The sequence below is a fragment of the Belonocnema kinseyi genome, chromosome 7, assembly GCF_010883055.1.
Source record: "Belonocnema kinseyi isolate 2016_QV_RU_SX_M_011 chromosome 7, B_treatae_v1, whole genome shotgun sequence".
Taxonomy (NCBI): domain Eukaryota; kingdom Metazoa; phylum Arthropoda; class Insecta; order Hymenoptera; family Cynipidae; genus Belonocnema; species Belonocnema kinseyi.
This window is the reverse complement of record NC_046663.1, coordinates 70,350,770-70,356,343: the sequence shown is the minus strand read 5'-3', so window position 1 is coordinate 70,356,343 and position 5,574 is coordinate 70,350,770. Positions and strand designations below refer to the sequence as shown.

At 33.4% G+C, this 5,574-nt stretch overlaps 1 protein-coding gene across 1 annotated transcript in view; it reads left to right on the top strand.

The window, feature by feature from the left end:
* The window catches only part of LOC117176722, a 71,985-nt gene that overhangs the window by 38,987 nt on the left and 27,424 nt on the right, over positions 1-5,574 (top strand). The gene's annotated exons all lie outside the window — the stretch shown is intronic.

The window sequence follows — 5,574 nt, the reverse complement described above, 5'->3', positions numbered from 1 at the left end:
GGGGGGGGGAGGTATAGATTTTTTAAACCATCAACCTCTCTAGCAATCGCCCCCAAATAAACAGCTTCACAAAGTCATAATTCTTTATGGAGGTTAATATTAAAAAGTAATAATTAGTATTTATTTCAATTTAGTTATTTATTATATTCAGTTGCTGTATTCTTTTCTCCCAAATTTTTTTACCTAATATCTACGACTTTCTTTTTTTTCTTTAGGGATTCTTTATGAAATTCCTATTGTACATTATATTCGTGAAACAATTGCATTGAGTTCTGAAGACTACTACTCTGCATAACTTCACCAAAAAAATGTATATTAACAAATATTGATAACATAATTATTTTTCTTTCATATTTAACGATTATCATTTTTAGACAAGAAGATTTTACGAGGTTTCATACTATTTCTAACTTAGACTGATTTTGAGCATCTAAAAATTTCAAGTTGATCATAAAAGTCGCTGTATTAAAAAAGTGGTTGATTCATTTTTTCAAATCTTCAAAGTTACATCTGAAATTATGACAACAAATCTGGAATAATTAAAAATGGAAAGGAGAAAATACACTCACAGGCTGAAGCATTGGATATCAATTGAAATTAGTGAAATTTATTTTAAACTCTGGATGTTTTGTTTGACTAAAATAGATATTTTTCTGAGGATAACTTTGGGTATTAACTTTTTTTCACGAGGGATAAGAATCCTCAACATTTTCGTGGCCTACAGTAACACGTACTAATTGGAGCATGCGTGTGTGCCGCTTAGAATTTGAAGACTTATCGTCAATTATAGTTTTTCACTTGAATAATGATCCACTTATTTATTTTAAACCTATCCTTAACGGTGGTAGTTAATGAGTAAGCTCGGTGGAAGTCGCTTCAGGTGAATAATTGACCAAATTAGCCAGATTATCAGTTTCTCCACTTAACAGCGACCGTTAATTCCGTTAATCGATTCTGCCACATCATTCTCGGGGGTAACGTGAACTCATTAAAATACCACCGATACCATGGTTTGCATTATGCAGATCAAGAAAACTTTTTAAGCGAATCGATTATTTGATTATGAATGTGAATATGAATATTAATATAATATTCGTTTGAATATGGATATGATACTAATGCAGGTATTGCCAGTTTTGATGTATGCCAAATTGAAATAAATTATTGAAATATTTTCAGTTATAGCGTATAATTCCTAGAAAGAGTTAAGTTTACCCATTAATGGCAATTTTTCAATAAATAATTAAAGCTTTATTCTGACTGCGTGTTGTAATATATGCTCATTACTTTATAATACCAGTTTGTATTACCTATTATATGATGAGATTTTCGTTACTTCAGGTAACTATATGTCATTTTAGTATACACATTTTCATCGCTCGTAATCAGATACTACTTTATGAAAATAGATCCTTGAATAAAGACAATTTAAAAGAGTCACTTTCTTCATTGGAAATCAATTGAAATTGTGTCTCCTGTGTTAGGTTCCATGTTGAGAATACAGTTTCTCGATTAAGATACACTCGACATTTCATTGATGAAGCCATTTACATACAAGGTAATGTTCATTAACTTTAAAGTTTTAAAAAGAGTGAGTCGAGAAATTTCGGTGGGCATTTTTTGAATTGGTTACATTTACAGAGAAAATTATTGAATATGAAATAAAGTTTTGGGTCATCCTAAGAACCTTACAGAGGGAAAAGTTTAAGTAATATATCAGCTGCAGTAAGGTTACAGATTCCTTTGACGTCATGATTACTTAAGGCATTTGTTGAATTAGAATTCCATCCTTTTTATTCTGAAATTAGGAGAAAGAGCATCTTTGAATTATGCAGTATGGTCTTTCATCGAAACAGTTACGGAGTCGAGTGACGCATTTTCTTAGAAGAAAGATCTGGAAGATCCCAGCAGCTGGAAGATCTCAAACACGAAGCAGACAAAGCTAATTAGTGCAAAAAGTATCAGCAGAACGTACGTCTCCTGGTGTATCATTTACAAAGGAAGAACATTTCAACGTGGATGCCTGAGGCAGAAAGTGAGATGTATTTTGCAAATGTATCTGTGTCGAGGACGAGATGTTACGTCGTTGAAAGGGTAGGTGGAGAAGGTTTTAGATACTGAGAAGGAATAAGGGTGGACGAAGATTGGTAATTATCGTACCTCTTGGAATTAACGAGACAGCTTTACCTGACCTGACTTAACCGGAAACCTGGCTTCACATTACGAAGACTCGAGTTTGTACGTCTTTTCCAACATAAGATACTTTAGATATAGGCACGAAGTAAGGATAGATACGAATGTAACTCTGCAGACGAGACATGAGAGATGCAACGACGTAGGTAATTTGTTCAACCAAGTATTGCGCCACCTTCCAGTTCTCTTCATCTATCCCTTCCTCTATCTTCCTCTCTCTTGTTCTCTCTTTCTCTTTCACCATGCTCTTTCACAGTTATAATTAGCTTCCCTCACTTTAGCGTCGCTGCTAAAGAGAGCAGCCACTTTTGCATAGGTTCAACATCTCACCTTAATGACACTGGGTAGCACAGATAAATTAATAATACGTGTATACTGCACAGCTACCTAGAGACTTATTTGCTTTATCGTCATTTAAGACGCTTATGATAAAAATATATTATCATCGCCTATAGTTTGCATACATAAGCGCTAAGGCCAATTAAACGCGAACGCTTCTTAGAATGGTCTATATTCTATACAAGTTTACTGGTACATCCCTGATGTTAAATATTCGTTTCGAGTGAGAATCATTCATGGTAATTTACACAGGGATATTGGAATCGAAATCTTGCGAATGAATGGAGTTGATAGGGTTGCTTATGCTGTGATGTCACGTTTTAGGTGGAGAATAGTGAGACGTTGTACGTATGTATAATCACCCTGAAAATTCTATAGAATAGTGCTCTATGGAGTATGGAATACACATTGAGTATAGCTTGTGTCCTTCTGGATAGCTGTCGAACGTGTCTCATCAACCTTTATTAGCCTGTAACATCGGCTTTGTTCCGGAGAACTGGTCAAACAGTACCTAGAGCGAACTTAACGATCCTACCAGAGCTCCGGTCGGCGCCATTGCTGTCGCTAGTGTGATGGAGACACGATGAGGATAAGCGATGTATCGCTGGGTGGTTATCGATTATCCAGCATCGCCACAGCAGCAGTTCACGCTAATTAGCACGAGGGTCACATTAATAGGATCAAATCACAGGGACGTTCACCCTTGTTTCAACCATGTTGTGTATTTTGCACATTGCTTGAGCATTGATACCACCATTCTACTCGCAAATCCTCGATCAGAGGTTTCATTTCATAGTCTCTTTAACACAACCTTTGTCATCCATGCAGTCATGCAGAACTAAGCTGATTCATCCTCTCTTGAAAGGAGAAGTCTTGGCTGTGAATAATGAACAGTGTATTGATGTATTAGTATGACTATCTTTGATTGCCGACTTAGACTGCTTCCTCATAACTTTAGACAATTCAAGCATTACAAACCTCATTGCAACATATAATGAACATTGGAATAACAAGTAAACCTCAGCTAATATTTGATGCCGATTATGTTTAAAGGGTCCTGAATTTTTAAATCTGTCCCGATTTATGAGGGACTGACTAGCTGATCAGAGAAATGTATAATTTTATCTTAGGACCATTTAACGATCACGTTATAACTGCTAAGTTATTTGTTTAATTGGATTTTTAAAATTATATTAGTTATTATTATACAAACTTTTATCTTTATCATCTTTTACGGGGGGGGATGTTCATTTCAAAGCCCCATTCCATATATAATTGCATGTGAATCCTCTAAGCTTTTTGGTTGACCAAGAATCAAACTTTTGAAAACGGCAAAAGAACCGAACGCTAGAGCTGTTCTACGTACATCACCAATATTACACAGAAAAAACAGTTTTACTTCTATGATGGTCTTTTTTTTCTTTTTGCCTTAAATTAAGCTGATTTCTAAAATTTTATAATAATTATGTCTTAAAAAGAGCCATTAAGGACCTTCAATTTAAAACAAAACACAATTATGACTAACCCTTATTCTTTTGTATTAAAAACAAGCTCCACTTGGTCTTCGACCAGAAGCAGCGCGATTTGGGCTCTAAAGAAAGTAATGAAGCATGATTTAGCCCTCAAGGTCTAGCTCTTAGACCTCTGAACAGCTATAGCTAACTGCGAAGAATTGCAACATCACAACTAAATAGAGCGAGCTGAGCGAGACGCGTCGTATAGTCGTTGCACCTATCTGTTTCTTAATTGTTTGAGTATAGTTAATTGTGCCAATATTTTTACTTTTCAATACAAATAATAATATATACAATAATCAGGATAATTCAATCACATACAAAACAGTTTCTTTAAATCAAGAAACATTTCTTTGATATACGCGGGTCAAAGAAAAAAATTCCTTTGAAATAAAGACAGTTTTTTGATTCAAAAAACTTTTCTTTAATATTCAAAAATATATATTTTTTTAATTAAAGAAAATTGCTTTGAATAAAATAAAACTTTTTTTAATTCAAAGAAGGTCTGGCTAAAGAGACAACTTTTAAGATTATGCAGCGGTTTGATTCTAGCCTACCGTCTAGCTAACAACTAGTTTCTAAACCATGCAGTGGCTTGATGTAAGCCCATATTATCGCTACCGACTACTTTCCAGAATATATTGGGTCGAACTCGTAGTTCTAAAAGGAGTTCGTTTTAAAGATTTCAAGCTATACTAGTTTTTAACGGATCTGGTCTTCTTTATGTTACACCTTGAAAAGAGCCCACTCTTGGTTTCGAATTAAGATTTTTTTCTGTGTATAGTTCTGTCAATTTTAGTTCTACTCTATTCTAAACATCGGTTTTATATTTTATTCATTTCTTTTCTATTATGGTATCCTACTTGCCTATTATTGTCTTTAGCTTGTCATTAATTATTTTAATAATATCTTTTGATATTCATGTTTATACTGAAAAAATGCTATTGATTCGATATCTTCCTCTCAAAAGCATATTTTTTCTTTATTAAAATGTGTATACTGTAGAATATATAGCGCCACTATATATATTACAAATCTACTCCATTCTATTAGTATAAATCCTATATAAATGGTTTCTCCTTTTTTATAAGAATGCAATTTTTCTTTATCAATTGTTATTTCATTAATTTCTTTCCAGACGATCTATTTAGGCCTTTGCGATGCGTTCATTAGAACGAATATCTTTGAGGATATGAAAAAATGGAATTATTAGTAAGAAATATCACTACGCTTAATGAATTAAAAATAGATTTATCGGGTGAAAATAGGATAGAATAGGGTATAAAAAATGACTTCAGTTTTTTGAAGGATGATGAGATTTTAAAACTCAAACATTAAATTTAACGAGGACGTAAGAATACAACCTTCGTTTTTATTCTCTGATTGGTAGAAGCGATTCAGAAAATCAAAGTCCTTGTAATATTTAAAATGTCAATCATTTATTTTTTATTTCCCTCCGAAATAAGTTCTTTAAACCACATTTTCTTTTAATAATATAAAGAGTAGGAATTTGAAAACATTCATTGTA